Raw genomic sequence first — 21,580 nt, forward strand, 5'->3', positions numbered from 1 at the left:
GACAGAGTTAGTGAAGACATAGAGTTAGTGAAGACAGAGTTAGTGAAGACACAGAGTTAGTGAAGACAGAGTTAATGAAGACAGAGTTAGTGAAGACAGAGTTAGTGAAGACAGAGTTAGTGAAGACAGAGAGTTAATGAAGACAGAGTTAGTGAAGACAGAGTTAGTGAAGACATAGAGTTAGTGAAGACAGAGTTAGTGAAGACACAGAGTTAGTGAAGACAGAGTTAATGAAGACAGAGTTAGTGAAGACAGAGTTAGTGAAGACAGAGTTAGTGAAGACAGAGAGTTAGTGAAGACAGAGTTAGTGAAGACATAGAGTTAGTGAAGACAGAGTTAGTGAAGACACAGAGTTAGTGAAGACAGAGTTAATGAAGACAGAGTTAGTGAAGACAGAGTTAGTGAAGATGGGTGCAGTTACTATTCCCCTGTGTTCATTTATGGAGAAAATGAAGAATTTCCGGGAACATTGGGAAGTATAATTCACACGCACACGCGCGCGCATACACACACACACACACACACACACACACGCACATACACAGGAGCGCCCCGGCTCCTGTCATCCTTTGAACAGAAGGTTACATTCGACTCCCTTCCAACCTCACGCAGCTGCTGGGCGAGTTGGAGCAGAGCTCAGAGCGGGAAGCCCAAGCCTGGGCGCTGCCCCTGGCGGCTGCGGCTGGGCCCCCCTCGGTCAGGCTGCTTCTCGCCTGGCCTGGGGGTGAGGGGAGCGGCGCTGCCCGGGGCGCCCCTGGAGGAAGAGTCGCTGACCCGAGCGGGCGGGGCGCTGATGTCACAGGAAGCCCCGCCTCCCCTCTGGGCTGGACGGGGTGACCGGAGCCCCGCTGCTCAGAGCCGGTCCGCAGCGCAGCCAGCTCCCCTGCAGGGCCCGCGGCTCCGCCTCTACCTGGGCGCAGGCTCACCAGTCCCCGTCCTCGTCCCCGTCCCCGTCCCGGCGGGAGGAGCCCCGAGAACCAGACCCCGCGCGTCTCCAGGACCTGCCCGCGGCGGCTGGTAAGTCAGCGCCTCCTGGAGCCCGTGTGCTGCTCGGTCCTCGGCTCAGGGGGTCCTCCCGGTGGGACGGGGCTGGCGCCCCGCATCGCCCTGCACCTCCAGAGTGGAGGAGGCCCGCGCGCGACCCGCAGAGCGCACAGTCCCGAACCGCGAGGCGAGGCTGTGCAGAGCGAGCGGGACCGTCCGAGAAGAAACTCGGAGCGTCTGACACCAGCGATCGCTCAGATCTCGGCCGGTCGAGAGCGGCTGTCCTGCGCGCGGGGCGACAGCGGGGCCCCCCACCCGGACGCGCCTCCAAACTCCCGGCGCCGCGGGCTGAGAAGGGGGCGCAGGAGTCCCCCGGGCCTCGGGTCCCCTCGGGGCTGGCGCGGAGGGGTGAGGGGGGCACAGCCCCGGGCGCTGGCGCCTCTGCCGCTCGGCGCCTCTCAGTCCGAGTCTCCGGCTGCGGCGCGCACTGTCCCTGCTGCCCGCGCGCCCACCTCCCGCTGCGGTCGGACCTGCGCCCGGGCGGGGTCCCGGGTGGGCGGCCGCGCGGGAAGCACCGCCGCGCGGGGACAGGGGCTCCCTGTGGACGCTGCTCCCGGAGCCGGAGGCGCTTCCCCGCTTCCTCCGCGCCTCGGAGGGGACGGGGGCGGCGAGAGGCTGAGAGCAGAGAGCGAATGCGTCTGATTGTTAAGCAGGGAAAGTAGGGGCTGGGGCCCTGGCCGGTGTGCTCACTGGGTAGAGCCTCTGCCTGCGGACTGAAGGGTCCCGGGTTCGACTGGGGTCAAGGGCACAGGCCCGGGTCGCAGGCTCCATCCCCAGCGGGGGGCGCGCAGGAGGCACCGGATCCCTGGTTCTCTCTCATCGTGGATGTTTCCATCTCTCTCTCCTTCTCCCTTCCTCTCTGAAATCAATAAAAATATATAAAGTAGAGTCCGTGCCCTAAAGGAACGGCTCCGGGGACAGGAGGGACAGGGCGCGGGAGAGGAGAGGGACCATCCGCTGGTGCCTCTGGGCGCACAGGCTGCACTGACACTGGGACCCAGTGCCCCCCCCCCCCCAGCTGGTGGGACAGGGGTCCCCCACTCCACTCGTGGCCAAGAAAAGAATGGCCGTCGGATCTGGGTTCGATCACAGATTGGCTGACCACATTCACGTGCGTTTTCCTGCCTAATGAATGGCTCTGCCAAAGCCCTGCGGTGGGGCCGTCCTGCCCCCGCCGCGCGGAACCCGCACAGGACGGCCTACAAGCCAGGGGGCCCGTGTCTCAGAATGAGTACCAATCCCCCTGGTCGTTCTGCACTGACTTTCCCCCCAAATTTCCCCACCTCATATCGCCTTCAAGTGAGCCGTGTGGTGGTGACTCTTTAAAACCCGTGGCTGGCTTCCTGCCTGCCTGCTGTCTATTGTTGATTGCGCCGAGTTCCCTGACACCGGGGCAGAATGGAAAAACGTGTTTTCGGACTGTGACCTTGTAAATAGCCATTCGATAATTAGAAGAGGAAATGGAAAAACACATTAAATGCCTAGCCCAATGCCATGGCTTAGCAACAAAAGTTAAAATAGCATTATTTTTATTTAGATTATCACCTTAGAAGGAGGTTACTGTATTAATATCAAGTTTGAAACTCCCCAAACTTCTCTAATTTTTTTAAATTGCTAACCCAAACCCCATAATTTCCCTGCATAATTTAATTAAATTTTTGTAACTGTGTTAACAGTATGGATATTATCATCTTTATTCTTAAAAAATACTGTTGTAAAACACTAGCCAATGAATATTGAGAGTCATAAGGCAAAAACTAACTATTTTGAGAAAATAATGTTAGAAATAGACATTTCAAATGTTTGAAAGTTTGCAATAAAAATTCATGTTATTCTATTCTGTTGTTTGCCTTTTTTAATGATAAGAGAATATCAGAGCATCAGTGTATGCTTTAACCAAAAAGAATTAACTTATTTTTCTAGATAACAAACTAGGTATTTTTCTAGCCTGTAACATCAGAAAATCAGTGCAAGGCGTCTACAGCAAGTCCTAGCCGTAAAGTAAAGATAGAATTGAGACTTTGCATGAAAACATGAGCTAAATGATGTTTTAACCTGCAACATCCAGTTATATTCAAGAAATATGCTTTGGTTGTTGCAAAGATATACTTTTAAAAAGTACATCTAACACATGTGAAAATGTCATTTTTATTAGTTAAAATACGTAAATGTTTACAATATGCAAAGCCACTCACTTTGAAAAAACAGAACAGTAAAATAAAAGAAATTCAAAGTGGGTCTGTCATTTTAAATTCATGCTAAAGAACGACGGAGGTACCTGTATTTTTCTCACGGGTGATGCCCAGAATACAGTGAGGTTTAAGGGGAGTCAGCACCCTAGCAGGTATGTGAGAGCCTTTACATCCCCCTTTAAGTGTTTTCATCACTATTTTTTCATGCATAACAGAAATTTGAATTTCAGTAAAAAATTCAAAATAATATTAAGACAAGAAAGATGGCCTTATATGCTTCACGTTAATGTGGAAAACCCTTTGATAAACACGTAAAAACTCGTGAGACCTCAGGTCGCCCCAGGGTCCTGCATTTCTAACAGATCAGTTGGAGCCATTACAACAGTAACCCCCTTCCGTCTTCATCTACACGGTTAACATTCGACACAGCGTCATTTTGAAGGATTGTTTTAGAACTTCTTAGAAAAATTAGCAAAATGATTCTTAAATGACCAAGATGTGGATTCACTAAACAAACCTTATTTCATACTCTGTGTGCCTTCGAAGGCAGCTTGAAAAGCTAATTGGCTTTGGAAATGGAATGATTGTGGTGCCAACATTTCAGAAAGCAAATATCTTCAGAGAATGGTGTTCGAGGTCTTTGGCTTCATTGCTCATCTTTGTTCAGGATCCAGAGAAGCTTTTAACCCATAAGCGTGAGCTACGCTGTTGCGATGGTGTTAAAGGACAGTGTCCCATTTGTAGCATCTCTCTTTTCTGGACTCACTCAGAAGGTCAGAGAAGGCACTTAAAATGAAAAATCAGCCCTGGCCCATGTGGCTCAGTGGTTGAGTGTCGGACTGCGGACTGAAAGGTCCCAGGTTCTATTCCGGTCAAGGGCACACGCCCAGGCTGCAGGCTGGATCCCCAGTCCGGGGTGTTTAGGAAGCAGCTGATCCATGATTCTCTCTCATCACTGATGTTTCTCTCTCTCTCTCCCTCTTCCTTCCTCTCTGAAATCAATAAAAATATAATTTTTAAAAAAAGAAAGAAAGAAAACCAGTGCCCGGCTACTTCAAACACGAGCTAGGACTGGTCTGAAGTCCCCGTCTGAACAACAAGTGTTCAGACTCTCAGGGAAGCTCGCTCCTCTACCAAGACATCCACCAAGCTGCACCTTACATGAATCAAGAAATCCTCGCATGTCAGGTCAGAAAATGTCCTGATCAATTAGGTGGGAAATAAATATTTGCCAGAAATGCAAGATCCGGTCTGCACACGAAACAGCCATCTCATCATTTTTCTGTGTACTCACATAGACAACCATTCCCGTCCAAACTCCTTCATCAATAGCAGCTATGCAACTGCAGGTACCCGGGTCACCATCACACCTTAATTTTAGTTTATCAACTGAAGAAATACTAAATATAATACATTTCATTGTAAAATGTGAAACATAAATATTTAGTGAGCGTGATGTAGTAAAAAGAACCTATGAATTAGACATGTGACAATTAAGTCAACAAAATCCATTTAAATAATAGAAAACATTCTTATACATCCGATTGCCATTCCAATTTAAACAGAAACTCCTCAATAATCTAGGTTATTTTTTATGTCTAATTAGGATGACAATACTGTTCATTAAATCAGATTAGCTCAAATAATCCCTGCCTTTCCCATATTTGAGAAATCTTAACACCAGATTAATTTTTTAAGTTAATGTTATTTTATAAGAAAATAAATTATTTTAATTTTTAAAAACACAATAACCCAGCCAGCGTCGCTCAGTGGTTGAGCATCACTCCAGGAACCAGGAGGTCACTGGTTGGATTCCAGGTCAGGGCACGTGCCCGGGTTGCAGGCTCAATCTCCAGTAGGGGGCGAGCAGGAGGCAACCGATCAATGATGTTTCTCTCTCATCAATGTTTCTATCTCTCTCTCCCTCTCCCTTCCTCTCTCTCTAAAATCAATAAAACATACCATATTTTAAAAATGTTTATAAAATCACAATAAAAGTCTTACTTTTTATTATTAAAAAGTAAAATAGAGTCACTTGCTGTGAACGGAGTTAAGGTCTACGTGTATTAAGATCCTACTGTTATGATCAGACGATAAGTTGCAAATGTTTTTGTAGAGCGTATTTCTCCCTTTCCCCCTAATTATTCTGCCTATTTGAAAGAGACGGTGTCATGCAGAATGAGCTCACCCATCATGGCCATTTTCAAACGTGGGCACAATGTGTTTATTTTTAAAGGTAAAGTAAGGTGCATCTGCTTATTCCTTCGTGGCTTAAAGTAGATGCGTGATTTTCTTTTCCCTGGCTACCATCCAAAGAACAAACATCTCAACTCAACTCGACCCAACACAGATCTTAATAAGTCACCCCATGGCATTGAGTCCACAGCTCCGTACTTCATGGAAGTTGGTGGATGGGACATATTTCTTTGTTTTGTTTTTGCTAATCCTCACCTGAGGATATTTTTCCATTGATTTTTAGAGAGTGGAAGGGAGAAGAAGAGACAGAGAGAGAGAAACATCGATGTGAGAGACACACATCAGTTGGTTGCCTCCTGCTCGCACCGGGACCAGGGCCAGGGATTGAGCCTGCAACCCAGGTACATGCCCTTGACCAGATTTGAACCCAGTACCCTGAGTCCTCAGGCTGATGCTCTATCTACTGAGCCAAACCGGCTAGGGCTGGAACACATTTCTTAATTTAAAAATGTTAACATAGCATAGACTTTTATATAAATCTGTAGTTGCTTCTCTACTAGGTGTAAGTTGCTCTGAGCTCCACTGTGTTTCTCGTGAAGCCAAAGCTCTGAGCACGTCCGTGGTGCGTGAAGCAGCAGCAACTCCGGTAGGTGGCAGCCCCGTGGCTGATAGAGCAGCCCTGCCCCCGGGTCGGGCACACGGGGGACGGTGAGCGCACTCCCGGGCACACGGCTTAGCCTATCGATCCACACCCAGAGGCTTGTGTCTCCCGGCCATGTCCTGAGTTCATACATTTTACAAACAGAACGTCCCTTCATTCACCTGCGATCAATCGTATGCGGCTATTTGCACACAAGCATCCCCGGGCCGCCCTTCCCCGACCACGTGCAGGGAAAACTGGGCCTTGGTTAAGCGCTGGAGAAAAAGACGGGACATCAGGACAGAAAGCGAGGAGGATTCAAACTGGGGAAAGAATGTTGCCGACACAAAACTGTGATGTGTGTGTGGGGGGTGGGGTGGGTAATTCTGTAGTTACTTTCACATGGGAGGCAAATGAAGAGATTAGTTTTGACTCAGATCATGGAAACCTCATATCGGAGACACACTTGTAAATGTTTTATGAGTCAATCTGCATCTGTCTCCTTTGAAAATGTACTTTCAATGAGAAGTTTTGGGTGTAAATCTTCTTTAAGAAGAAGCCAATATACTTGGTTCGAAGGCGAAAAGGAAAACCTAGGCATCCGGGCTATGGAAACAGGCAGAGCTGTTTGAAGTGATGCCTGGAACGGAGCACACCTTCGCGCTCACAGTGTATGTCGTCTGGACGCTGCTGCCTTTTAAACGTGTGAAACACAATTCCTTTAAACTCCCCGTTAACTAGCTGTGATGGCTTGGGCCTTGTCAGGTGGATTTGGGTAAATATCGGGTGTCCCACGATAATGTAGACACACTCCGAATACTTATTAATTCCAATGGGTTAAATCTGAAAAGAAAGCAGCATGGATTGTGCCATCAGAAAACTGTCCTACACATTTTGGGGGGCATCCTGCATCTGTATTCATCTCTGCTCCCCCGGGCCTGGGCATTATCAGATGAAGGACACGTTCCTTGGGCAGCCATCTCCCCCTTCGCCAGCTGGTGTGGGGGTCGGGGGGGGGGCTTTCCATGCTGTGCTCACAAAGAGGGCCCCTTGCTCTTCTTTTTTCCTCTTTCTTTTTAATCCTCACTGAGGATCGTTTTCCCATTGGTTTCTAGAGAGAGTGGGAGGGAAGGAGTTGGGGGGGGAGAGATACATTGATGTGAGAGAGACACATCGACTGGTTGCCTCCCACACGCACCTTGACCTGAGCTGGGGAACCTGCAACCCAGGTACCAAGTGCGTGACCTTGATCAGGAATCAAACCCTCAACCCTTTGGTCTGCAGGCTGAAGCTCTAACCACTGAACAGCCGGCCAGGACAAGAGCACCTTTCCTCAAGGTGGCTTGCGATGGTGACATGACTTCGTTTTGAGGGGCTGCCATGTGCCGTGTGCATTATTAACTCCTCAGCTCTCATCTCACTTAATCCCCCCCAAAGCCCAGAGCTCTCCTTAGCTCTGTTTGCAGATACGAAGCCCCAGCCCCCAGCACTGAGGCGCAGGGACCCTGGGTGACGGCCCCAGGTCACACAGCCCTGGTGGCCGAGCCAGGACCTGCCTCCCGGCCTGGGCTCCAGAGCTCACTCCTGGCCACGCTGGCTTCCTCTTCCCATCGGGCGGCTACCACCCCCAGTGGGAATGTGCTGCTCCCAGAGCCTTCGGTTAAAGTGTAGAACGCCCCATTGTCCGAAACAATGGCCAAGTAAATCATGCCGGGTTTCCTGGCTCGTCCGCCATCACTCTGCAGGAAATTATTATTATGTTTTTGTTTCCCACCTCTTTCTTATCAATGGCAAAAAAAAAAAAGAAAGAAAGAAAAACCCACAGTAGAAATGTAAGCTCTATTGCAGAAGTATGATGTAATGGGCGTTGGATTCAGGTCATCTACAGGACCACATGCACCCCTTACGCGTTCCCCTTTCCCATCCATAACACGGCATTGAAAACCCGAATCTTTATAAGGAACACACGCAACAATACATGGGAAATGCTTAGCACTTGGCGCATAGTAGGTGCTCAGCACATTTTAGTGCCCCTCATCCATCTCTTGTGGACAGAACTGAAGCTGTAACTTGTTTCTATGCACAATCAGCAGCCAGATACAAGCTCTTCCGAAGGCCGGGGACGGAACAGTGTGTTTGTAACGAGCGTTTTGATTGATCACGCTTTTGCGATCATGTCATATATTCTAGAACCTAATAAGAATGAGGTCGTCAATCACGATTTCTTTAAAACTTGACTTAAAAGTCTCTTCATCCTAACAATTGCGAAAGGCGCATCAAACAGAAATTCTTTATTCTTCATTCTTTTACACATGAAGCTCAGAGACACGCACGGTGTGCCCAGCGTCAAACAGTTATCCTTGACAAAGACTGATGTTGGCTGTGTCTACTGTGACTAGACCCTAACTATTTTGTTATGCTACTGCATATGGTGTCTATCTCAGACCTCTTATTACTCATGCTACACAAACTCGAGTGAGGATAATGATCCACCAAATGTGGTAAATTTTTTGTAACGTAAGACAATAAAAGTAAGTGTATATATGTTATTTATATGGATTTTGTGGACTAGCATACATTTCAGATACATTAAGATATCTCTCCATAATTTTTCAGTTGTAACTACCGTAACAAATGTAGAAGCTCAAAATTAAAAGAACATTAAGAATGATCAAATTAAACTCTACTTGCAGGGTTCCAAAAATTTGATGCCTATTTTATTTTTACAAAAATGTCTTTTTCACAAGGACTTCTCACTACTGCCAAATGGTAGACACATACATTTTCTTAAGTATATTTCAAAAATATGTGCAACAGGATTGTCAACACCCATTTAGGTTTTGGTTTAATATAATTGACTAGAGGCCCGGTGCACGACATTCATGCACTCGGGGGGAGGGGTGCCCCCAGGGTCCCCTCAGCCTGGCCTGTGCCCTTTAGCAGTCCAGGAGCCCTCGGGGGATGTCCAACTGCTGGCTTAAGTCGGTAGTTGGACATCCTTAGCGCTGCTGCGGAGGCAGGAGAGGCTCCCGCCACCGCCGCTACGCTCACCAGCTGTCAGCCCGGCTTGTGGCTGAGCGGCACTCCCCCTGTGGGAGCGCACTGACCACCAGGGAACAGTTCCTGCATTGAGCATCTGCCCTCTGGTGGTCAGTGCGCATCATAGCGACCGGTCATTCCCCCCGTCTGGTCAATTTGCATATTACCCTTTTATTATATAGGATTCTAAAATTTTGTTTTGACTTCTTATGAATTATGATCCACACTATGAATATAATGCAAACTATAAACTCTTGCCCGGTTGGTGTGGCTCAGTGGTTAAGCATCAACCTATGAACCAGGAGGTCCCCGTTCAGATCCCCTTCAGGGCACATGCCCGGGTTGCAGGCTTGATCTCCAGTGTGGGGTGTGCAGGAGGCAGCCGATTCTCTCTCTCAGTGATTCTCTCTCATCATTGATGTTCCTACCTCTCTCTCCCTCTCCCTTCCTCTCTGAAATCAATTAAAAAAACTTTTAAAAGGAAACTATAAACTCTTTCTCCAGAAAAATGAAAACTATTTTGCATTCAGAAGGACTCGCCTTTTGCATATATTTGCATGACTTTCATGGGCTCTTCCCTTTTGATGGATCCATGAAGAGTTCTTAGACTCACAGGTATAAACTGTGCTCATTAGTTCTCATGACTGTTATTCTTTTAGGACGAGGTAAACTGTAGACTCAGATACGTGGCCATCAGAAACAAGCGCCTGTAGCATTACTGTCATCACCCACGGGCAACCCACAGAGCTCCAGGCATCACTGCCCATGGGTGGGCTCTGCAGGGGGTCATTTTTTGTCTCCCTTTTGCACCCTCTCCTACTAAATCCCCTCCCCACACCTGTCAGCCCTCCCTCCACCCCCCCACCCCCCGCCACAGCGCAGGAGCTGCTCCTGGTCTCAGGTGGTCCCGAGTGGCACATCCTCTTCACTGTGACAAACGTGAGGCCTTCCAGAATGGCTCTTCCTCTCACCACATCAAAACCTGCTCTCGCTGCAGCATGTGGGGACTGTTCTGGTCACACCAGGATTTAATCCTGTGAGAGAGCAGTTGTGTTTTCGCTCACATGACTACACCATGATCTTGGGGGGGGGGGGCTACCGGGTTGAACAGCATGACCCTCAGCTTAGCGAGCACCCATGGAGCCCCAGGCCCGGCTGGGCACGGGGGGTGAGCAGGACAGGGCCCCTGCTCTGGGCAACATCAGCTCCACCTCCATCAAGACAACGCCCCTTCCAGCATAAACTCCTACTGCGCGCTGCTGGCTGCCACTCCTCTGCCTCTTATCACAGATCAGGACTGAATGAACGCCTTCGCTCCTGTGTTTTCTAAAATGATAACGCCTGATAAGTTGGCTATTGCTTCTAAATCTTCATTATATTTGGAAATCTTGAATTACAGATAAAACATTTTAAAAAACAAAGAACAATCTAATAGATTCACTGAGCAAATTGTATTTGCTTTGGTTAAAATACTCTGAAATGCCTTCTTTGAATTGTTTCTAATATAACTTTGGCCTTTCATAATTTAACAGAAAGATTTCCTTGTACCTAAATCAGAAGCTCATGCCGTGCTGTGTATTAGAAATTGCTCAATTTTAGGACAAAATATGTGGTTGGTAAAGTGATATCCTTACGAATAAAGCTTTGAAGGAGGTTTGGTTTCATTAATTAGAACAGAAAGGTCTCAAATGAGGTGTGAGCAAGCATGAAGGCCATCTAGATTCTAGAACAAGCCGACATGCCTGAGAGCCAGAAAGTGATGTTCCCACGCATCATTCACATTTTCAACCGAATTCTTCACAATAGTTAACTTCCTTAATTGTACGTTTTCTGAAAGGATTTTCTGTTCTGTGTTCCATGCTATCAGCTCAAAAATCATTTAACAAGACTTACCCAGTCTTTTGATCGTAAAACTAATATATGTGCCTATTTCATGAACCAGATTCCAGTCTACTTTCTTGAAAATAAACATATCAAACTTAGCAGAGTTCATATCTGAGCTTTTGTATCATTCAAACATCCCTCAAAAATCCATTAATCGTGAAGCCTTTCAGATTGACTCTGAGGCCAAGTTTGTTCAGGAGCCCTCGCCTGTCACCGCTGCAATGTACGCAGAGTCTGCGCGCCAAGGCCTAAGCACTCGGAGGTCTCTGTTCTGTACCACACGCACCACGAACGGGCGTGTTCACCACGTGTCACATCGCAGTCCCTGAAGCGAACGACCCCATGGGCTGTGTCTAGTGTCTCTTCACTCAGACATGGGCCCCAGGCCAACGGGCGCTCAGAGGGTTCGTTAAGGCTCGCCGAGAGGGAGGTCTGGAAGGAGCAGGTGCTTAAAGTGAGTCAGATTGTTACACTCGGACAATACTGGGCCCCTAATTACTCAAGGTTGTTTAGACTTCAGGGATTGTCCTACCTCCTCGCGCGTGTTTTTCTCCCAGACCTGAGTGCAGCACGTTACAGGCCGGGGGCGGGGGGGGGGAACACTCCGTCAATGCAAGTTCTACGCTTCTCTGTCTGGAGAGCGATCGCAGCGCATCCACTCCAATGGGAACGATTCTTTGGAATTAAACTGTAATAAACAGCAACGATCATCGAGCATCGTATTACGTTATTGATGTAAGATGCGGGGATGTTTATTTGGTTAAATTAACTGCGGGGCTTTCTAAGTTTATCGTGCCTTCTTGTCTTCACTATTCATTACACAGCCAGCCTCATAGCCTCTGAAGGAGAAAACCGGCTCCCCTTTGACTTGGGGCCCAGAGTTCCTGAACCCCAGATGTCAGTGTCTCTGCTTTCGCGGAGCCTTCCCCTCCAGACGTTTCTTTGTCGCTAGGACTTCTGGTGCCAACCGGCCCGCGTCTGAAGGAGGCCGGCCCAGCCTCCAGAGCAGGATTAGAATTAGCCGTGGGTTCCTTCCCATGAGCATGGGGCTCTGCTCCGGGTGTCCTTGTGCTGGTCCCTCACTGCCTGCCCCTCCCCCCGGGGCCCCTGCGCATAAAAGATATAAACTTCCCGTGGGCTCGTCCCAATCACTGTTAGAGCCCTGCCCCGGCCTTCACAGCCGGCTTGCTCATGCTCAGCTCTTTTATTCTGTCCCAGCTTCTCTTTATGACCCATCCGCCTTGCAACCAACCACCTACTGTAACTGACATGTTTTCTGTGTGATTGTTCCCTTTCTGGTCATGCTACTAACATGTGAGCTCTCAAGTGCAAGTCGAAGCACCTAGGTAAATGTCTGCACGTGGGAGGTGCTTGGCATTCAGTGACTCCACGTCTGGGATTGGTCCGCAGAAACGCACACACTGATTCCCAAGAATGTATGCAGCCCTGTGTTCACTGCCGCGTTATTTACAATCGCCAAGTGCCTGTCCGTAGAGGAGTGGGTGGGAAGGCCGAGGTACAGACCCACGTGGAATACTACTTAGCTGCGAAAAGAAGGAAATCTCACCCTTTCGGACAGCATGGGCGGCCCCAGAGGGTACTGTGCTAAGCCAGTTAGAGAAAGACCAATAGCATATGCTTCCACTTATATGTGGAATCCAATGAACAAAACAAACAGACTCCTAGATACAGAGAGCAGACTGACAGCTATGAGAGGAGAGGGGATTTGGGGGTCTAGGTGAGGGGCTTAAGCAAAACACACACAAAAACTCATAGGCACAGACAGCAGTGTGGTGCTGACCAGTGGGGAAGGGGGAGGGGGAGACAGTTGAGGGTAAAGGGGGGATAATTGTGACGGAAGGAGACTTGACTTGGGCAGTGAACACACAGTGCAATATACAGATGATGTATCATAGAACTTTACCCCTGAAACCTACATAATTTAATTAACCAATGTCACCCCAATATAGTCAATGCAAATTTCAAAAATGATTCAGTGAACAAATGTATCTTGTTACATTGGGATTTTCTAGGCAGTGCCCAGCAGACACTGGGGCTACTAGAATCACTAACTTCCCAAAGAGAAAATATTCAGAAACCAGTGACCTTGTCATTATTCTTAGGCCAACCGAATAGGTATCCCTCCCCTGTTTTTTGTAAAGGAAAACGGATGAGCAAAGAGGCCTGGGTAATGTGTCCGTGTTCAGGTTTCAGCACATTCCAAAGGCGACCTTCCCAACGAGGGTGCATGCGGAGGCCGAGCCTTGTGCGCACACGGAATCCTGAGGCATTTCCCCAAAGGGCCGCCCAGGGGCTGCAGCTGGCGGGTGCTGTGTTGAGACTGGCAGGCCTGCCAGCTGCCGCCTCCCAGCTAACGCCACTCCATCACTCACGGCCTTCCGGACAATGGCACTAATGCGTCTAGAGGAAGAGGGGAAGGAACTTAGCAGTGACATTGAGAGGGAGAAAATAAACCTTATAAGAAAGCAGTATGGCAGAATACAAATCCTGTTTAGTCGCCAAAAAAATTATACATCTGTCTGATATATTTTCTAAATATATTTTTATTGATTTCAGAGCGGAAGGGAGAGGGAGAGAGAGATAGAAACATCAATGATGAGAGAGGATCATGGATCGGCTGCCTCCTGCCCGACCCCACTGGGGATCCAGCCTGCAACCTGGGTAGGTGCCCTGCCCGGGAATCACACTGGTGACCTCTTGGTTCATGGGTCGATGCTCAACCACTGAGCCACACCAGCCTGGCTTATCACGCTTTTTTAAAAGTGTTGATTTATAAATATTTAAAGATAATTGTAAAAATAATGCCAACTGTGAATAGCCTTTCATTATTGTACAGTGTGGGAAGTTTTCCATACGTAAAACCAAAGGACTATTTTATAAATTGAAATATATATTTGTCATTAAATAAAATCATGATGTGTTTTATTCATGATGGGTTATCACAAAATATTTCTTCTGAATTGACGCAATCCACAAGGTATAACAATATTTTCCTTCCCGAGTTTAGATTCTCCATGTTTGAGGCTTATAGAGCTAACTCCGTTTTCTTCTAAAACTGTTCATTGCCCTAGAAATGTCACAGTTGAGTTTTTTTCCTTCTGGTCCTAGATAGGTATGTCATTCAGGGAAACGATAATTTTCCTTTGAGAAAAAGACTGATTCTCAAAATATGTCCATAGCATTCAAGAAAATATGTAAATGAAATGTGCTGAGGTTATAATTTTACTGTCCTTCAACGTATTATATAATAAGGCAGTGACTGGATTTAAAACCATAACTAACAAACTAGTTCGGATTAAACAATTCTGTCCTAAATGCAGCGTCGCTCAAAACATGAAGTAAACTGTAAAATAACTTCTTGCACTTTCTGGCTTTGTGTGATGTGGTCACTATTGAATCGCATACTTAAAGTTACTACGACAAAACACCAATGATAATAATGCCTTAACAAACACTGTATTTTGCTTTAAGAACTTGTCTGCATTCCATGTGTTTCTAGTATTTTACCTATAACATGGTCTATAGGTAGGGTCGATGCTCAACCACTGAGCCACACCTGCCGGCCTCGCTGTGAGACCCTGAGAGAGGTCTGATGGTGGCAACATTTCTGACAAGAGGAAGGAAACTTTCCAACTGGATTGGTGCTGAGTCAGGCAGCGCCTCCCCCACCCAACCACGCTGACCTGCCCCAAGGACACTGCACTGTGATATTTTGATCCATAAATCATAGTGGATAAGCATTACATACATTACACAAATAGATCATCCCAGAGGAAGGAATCATGCTCTTCATACTGCTCTACAAGAACTGTAGGAGGTTTTAAATCTCGTACAGAGAGGTTGCGTATGAATGTACAACTTCCGTCCATGAGTGCCTTGTCCCAGGGCCAGCGGGTCCACCAGGCCCCTCCCTGGTTGCCATGGGGGCGTCCCGGAGATAAACTCTCATCCTAAACTTGTGCTACAGCCCTGCTTTCCTTTAAGGCTTCACCGCACATGGATGAGCTCCAAGCAATTCGGTTTTGCTGTTTTTACATTTAGGGCTGAGGAAGTAGGATCATTCTGAACGCTCTTCAGAGACTTGCCTCTCTCATTCAGCCCTCTGCTAGGAGGGCCCCTGTTAACGTGTGGGGCTGTGGCTCTTTGTTTGCACTGTTGTTGTTTTTTAATAAATCTTTATTGTTGAAAGTATTACTTAAGTTCCCTTTCTCCCCAAGCCCTCTCCAACCCCACTCCCCCCAAGCCCTCGCCACCCTCCATCTGTGTCCATGGGCCATGCACATACGCACATGAGTTCTTTGGTTGATCTCTCCCCCGCCTCCACCCTCCCCTGCCTTCCCTCTGAGGTTTGACGGCCTGATCGATGTCTCCATGTCTCTGGCTCTATTTTGTTCATCAGTTTATGTTGTCCATTATATCCCACAAATGAGTGAGATCATGTGATATTTATCTTCCTCCGACTGGCTTATTTCGCTTAGCATAATGCTCTCCAGGTCCATCCATGCTGTTGCAAATGGTAAGAGTTCCTTCCATGGTGTAGATGTACCACCATTTTTAATCCATTCATCTGATGATGGCACTTGGGCTGTTTCCAGGTCTTAGCTCTTGTACATTGCGCTGCTATGAACATAGGGGTGCATATGTCCTTTCTGATGGGGTCTCTGGATTCTTGGATCTATTCCTAGATGTGGAATCACAGAGTCCCATGGTGGGATGTAGCCCAGGGCGTGTATCCTGTCTCCTGCTGAGAGATGCTGAGACAGCACTGGGATTGCTCCCACCATGTTGCTATGACACAGCGGAACTAAGTAAACAGAATCTCCAGTGTCGGGGTGTCTTTGAGGAACATACTTGCCAGAGGGATTTCGGGGTCCAAGACATTCCAAGTGCGCAGACCAGTCTGTACTCCCAGCCACAGGGTATGAGGTTCCCATTGCACAACATCCTTTCCGATATTTTGAATTATTGTTAAACTTTTAAAATGTTTTCCAGTCCGGTGGGTGCATGTTGTATCTCACTGTGGTTTGAATTTGCATCGCCCTGATTGTGAATCACAGCAAATTTATATGTAAAATGAATTAAAACCTTTCTCTGAGGCATTTGTTTCCAATTGGGTAGCAGTGAGTTTGTGTAACTATGGTTAAGCCACATTTTTGCTTGTAACTATTTAAGAGAAGAACTAAGTATGTCCTGTTGGTGAGGTAATCCCGGGAGTGGGGAGAATGGGTTTTATTGCTTTTAGAACAGGGATGGTCTGAATAGCATTTCTCATCATGAACAAGGACACAGAGTAATCATGCCTGGAATCATATCCCTAACTTTCCATTTCCTCTTATTCAAAAACCCCACCAACTACACATCAAAATCCCCTTCAGAAACTCAGAGGAAGAAAATGAATAATTCCTTTCTTTTTTTTTTATAGACTACTTTTTAGAACAATTAAGTACTGCCCTAGCAGGTTTGGCTCAGTGGATAGAGCCTCGGTCTGCAGACCAACAGGTCCCGGGTTCGATTCCAGTCAAGGGCACGTACCTCAGTTGCAGGCTCCTCTCCAGCCTGGGCAGGAGGCAACCAATCGATGTGTTTCTCTCACATGGATGTTTCTCTCTGTTTTTCCCTCTCTCTTCCACTCTCCCTGAAAATCAATGGAAAAAATAACCTTGGGTGAGGATAAATAAATAAATAAAAATAATAGAACAGTTAGTTTCACAGCAAAATTGAAGACAAGGAACAGAGATTTCCCATGTTCCCGCCCCGCCTGCACCGCCTCCCTCCGTATCCGCATCCCCCTCAGGGTGGTACATGAACCTACACTGACACAGCATGACCGCCTAACCTGTAGTTTACCTGAGGGTTCTCTCTTGGTGTTATATGTCCTGTGAGTTTGCACACATGAGTTTGGACAATGGCATGTGTTGTGCGTGTTTTTATAATCTTTTGAACATTTAAAACCATTTATTCGGCTTAAAAATCTCTGGAAAGAGCTGTTGCCTTCCTACCACGTTAAGAAGGGTTCCTTACACATGGAACATCATGGAAGGCATCGGGCTTTGTCTTGCACAGACGCTCCCCGGGCTGTCCTCACCCGCATTAGCTGAGTTTGAGCAACACGGTTCTTCACGGCTCTGGTTTCCTCTTCCTGCATCGCCTGAGTTTGCACTTTTTAGTTTCGCTCATTGTTGTGCTTCACCATGGCAGCAGCAAGAAGGCTTCGCTGTATCCCCATTGGCTGTCTTTCTTCTCTGCGTTTTTCCATTTGGGTTGATTCTGATTTCATTGTGGAATCACTTCCGCCAATGGTGCTACTGACACAAAGTCCGTCTGTGCTGCAGCTTGTCCTCGGTCTCTCTGTCATTCTCACTAAGACTTCACAGTGTTCGCTTCATCCCCTCTCTTCCTGGGGGCTGGCCTGTGTCCTGGTGCCATGGAGACTGACCTTTTTCTGAGGAAAGTGGAAGCAAGACCATGATGACACATCCAGTCTTTCATTAATATGGGCAACACGTTTCAGGGACCACAATGAACTCACCAACACACCTCCTGGCAGCCAGAGGGAACCGCTGGCATTCGTTTTCCTCGTTACTCTGAATCACCGAGAAGGGAGAAAGATCATTTCGTAGTATTTTCAGCCGCGATGGCAAATGAAATCTCTAGAGCTATGCAGAAAAATAAACCAGTGACACGTCATGTTATTTCTATTCCTAGTGGCATTTCCCAGCAAGTTGGGAAAACACGCAAAGTGAATTCCAGCTTTGAACCTAAAGCCTGAGACTGACAAGAGAGTTTATTTAGCTTGCAGACAATCCAGATCCTAAATATAGTGCAGAGTGTTTGTTGATGTAAAAATGCACATCTCTTTAATATGACCAGATTCTGATCCCAATTGTAACATATACTAGACCGTTTGTAATCATATATAATAAATGATTAAAATGGGAGAAGTTGTAAAAATTTACAGTCATTAAAATACTTTAATTATCTCTAAAATATTTGATTGCGGAGATTGCTTTTCATGTCAGCTTTCTTAATGCGATGGGTTTTCACTTCAAGATCGCTACTGACCTCACAGAAATGCTTGGCAATAGCCCAGAGATTGTTAGAAGAGCAGCAAGTGATAAGTCAAGAGGGCAAGTTCAATGAAAGCATCTCAAATCCCAACATAAGCTAGCGGAGACACATGATTTGCAGATGCTGATTTGTCATGTTTGAAGCTCTACAGGCCCCAACACTGTGCAAATGCAAAGCGAGGTGAACTAGATTAAACCTGCAGCACATTTTCACCATCCATTTGCACCTGAAAAGATGCATAGGAAACACGTTTATAATCTTGAAGTCTTTGTGAGCCGTGGACGGATCTCGCGTGTTAATGACTCTGTGTTTAAGGAAAGCGTAGTCTCATCACTGATACGGTGTGGCCTCTTTAACCAGGTTTTACCCTTCACCCTCACTAATCCCCCCCCCCCCATCACGCCGTTTCCTCCTTCGGGTCACTGGACCACCTCACCCTCCCTCCCAGGACAGCCTTTCTCCTGAACACTTCATGGCACCCGCCCCTCCCAGTGCTGAGACCTGAGCAACAGGGATCATCTCCCATGGCCGAGCCCCTCACTGTCCTCATTCTTAGGGAATAAGATTCCAAGAACAAAGTCTTGTTTGCCCGCAGGTTAGCATGGTGGCAGCCTAAACGTGCCTCCCCATCTCCTCCCAACGCCCCATCAAAATGCTTCAGTGAAGACACACATGCCTATGATTTTAACAGAAAAGCCACACGAATATATCACAGTAAGTCCTGTAACGTCCTGCTCCTCACTGACCCCGTTCTAACCAGGTTCACAGGCATGTTCCCTTGTCACTCCGGGCCCTACGGTGACACACCCACCACGCGTGCTGCCACCTGTCAAATCCTTGGCTGGCCCTGCTCTCAGGTAGCGCATATGGTACAGAAAATATCCATGATCTGATGAGAGTGACATGTTGGATTCCCGGTGGAGTCGAGGACAATACGAACAGGTTAACCTCAGTGAGAACGAGTTCACAGAATTCCATATAACAGCTTCAAATAATTTCTGACTAAAGGAAAACTTTGAAAGTCAGTCGAACAAATACTCATAAAGAAGGCCGTACGGACCTCTCTCAAACTCCCAGTCACTTCCCTGGAACCTTGGGGCTGGGTTAAACCTCCTGTGCTGGCTCCGCTGGCCAGAGGACTAGGAGGGTTACATTAACTTTAATAGGTCCTATCAGATTTACTAATATTAGTAATTTGGCAATATTAGCCATAAATATCACACGCAGAGATATGTATATACACACATATATAATGCCTGTGGCTAATTTTATAACTATAACCATATGTGTATGCTTCTATACATCTGTAGAAACCGGATTATGTTTAATTTATAAACTAATAAGGCTAAATTCCTTGCTTCTGAAGAGTTCTTGGTTTTCTGACCCTGACAGTCACTGTTATATTTTCATAACTGGCTGCGAACTTTCCCATAATCGAATATCAGCGGGCGACACAATAAGGGAGCAGGAAGGAGGTGAGCGCCTTTGAAGACATAAGTCGCTCTAGGGCAGCGGTTCTCAACCTGTGGGTCGTGACCCCTTTGGGGGTCGAACGACCCTTTCACAGGGGTCGCCTAAGACCATCGGGAAACACATATATAATTACATATTGTGTTTGCGATTAATCACTATGCTTTCATTATGTTCAATTTGTGAAAATAAAATTGGGGGTCACCACAACATGAGGAACTGTGTTAGAGGGTCGCGGCATTAGGAAGGTTGAGAACCGCTGCTCTAGGGACTATGTTAGAGGTCCCGGCGCAGCAGCCTGCATTTCATCCCGGGCCTTCACCTCCAGCGTCAGGGACAGTGGTGTCTCCAAAGAGATGCCCGGGGCAGGGGAGGCGACTCTTATTTATGTCTCACTTGTGCTGCAGCTCCACGCCAGCTAGGACATTATCTCTTCCATAATTATGGTGCCTCATGGCTCCCTTTCCTACAGAAGTGAAGCGGCTTCCTGTCCTGTTATTTTCAGACGCCTGAGTATTAGCAATTCCATCATGCAGCCCCCGCACATGCTGTATCAGCATTAATGAGAATCAGAGACGCTAAACTAGTTCATCCTACATGCGAAGCCGAGTGACGTCATTTCTGATTCTTAAATCCCCCCAGTCATTCGTCGGACCGAACACAGAGCCTCGGTCCTGACTTTCTGCCCTCGAGTCCTGGGGTCGGCATCCTTGTCCTGTCCTCTCCTGTGGCAGCTTCCTCTGCCCAGCGCAGCCCTGTGGCCCCGGCTCGGGAGCGAGGGGGACCCTCCGGGCACTCCCCTCTGACAGCCAGCTCTCCTGTGCGCCCCACCAGCCCAGCCCCATGTCAGGCTCCCTCTCCCTAAAGAGGGCAGAGCCAGGACCCGGCCCCACTCCCTGCCCCGGCCTCACTCCCTGCCCCGGCCTCACTCCCTGCCCCGGCCTCCCTGCCTGCCCCGCCATCATCACGTGGGGACACTCCGAGGACCACAGGGTACTTGTAAAGGGTCTTTCCGACTCACAAATGCTGACATGTAGTGACTGGTGTGAAGGAGATACATGGGAAGTGGCTTAAAAAGAAAAGATCCAACTTTAACCTGCTTCTTTGTCTTAGATTGACCTCTGGCTGTCAGGGTATTGGTAAGACGTACTGCTTAAAATATGAGAAATTAATATATAGTTCTTAAAATATGTAAAATCAATAACATCTCTATTTTTGGTGAGATGTCAATTGCCCATTTTGTGATTTAAAAACTGTATTTCTAAGAAGCCAGCTGTAAGGCGGACATGTGCGCGACCAGCCCCAGCAAGAAAGAGGCTGAGAAGTTATCTGGGGGAGACAGTCCCACGGCTGGGCTGGGGCTGCGTTCGCCATCACAGTAGTTTGACTCGCGTGTGGTTTAATTTTAACTTAATGGAAGGGGCACAGATCTGAGGCCTAGGGAAGGGGACTTCCGTCTCAGCTCCTCTCCCCTCTCAGCCTGTGTGGGACGTGGGGCAGCCACCGCCCGCTCCTGACTCTGCCTGTAGGTCTGCGAGGTGAGCCGCTGAGCCTGTGAGACGCCCCAGGCCCCGTCAAGCTCTCGGGCTCCGCACCTCTCAAGGCCACGGCTCTCCGTGAAGATGGGAGCCAGAAATTCACCTCACCCAAAGCTCCTCGTAGCGGCTAGTGAGGTTTGCAATGCCTCAGTTCCTCCGACTTGGCATGTTTCCCCACGGCTTTATTTATACAATTATCCCGTGGGCTCTGGGGCTTGGCAAGTGGGTAAGAGGTGGGGAAAATAAATAAGGACAATCTTTCTGGCTAAATTGAATTCTGACAATAGAAGGATTTCCAGGTATCACTGAAGTTTTTAACAACCTCACTGGAAAGTCGTTCTGGCTCCAAGATAGTAAAAATATTAACTTGTAACTCTCTAATAATTTAATAGGTCCATTTTCGCATTTAAATCTTAATCCAACTAATATTGAAGCTCAGATATAAGTTTTTCCCCCAGAACTGATGGACACTTTTCATGAAGTAGGTC

General features: G+C 47.5%; 1 protein-coding gene across 1 annotated transcript in view; it reads left to right on the forward strand.

The window, feature by feature from the left end:
* The first annotated feature begins 844 nt into the window (after window positions 1–844).
* CALCRL (calcitonin receptor like receptor) overlaps window positions 845–21,580 on the forward strand; it is a 67,465-nt gene continuing 46,729 nt past the window's right edge. The window contains exon 1 of the mRNA XM_006098397.3: window positions 845–1,017. The gene's annotated coding sequence lies outside the window, so the exon portion shown is untranslated. The remainder of the gene's footprint in view (window positions 1,018–21,580) is intronic.

This window comes from Myotis lucifugus, unplaced genomic scaffold, assembly GCF_000147115.1.
Source record: "Myotis lucifugus unplaced genomic scaffold, Myoluc2.0 scaffold_234, whole genome shotgun sequence".
NCBI lineage: Eukaryota > Metazoa > Chordata > Mammalia > Chiroptera > Vespertilionidae > Myotis > Myotis lucifugus.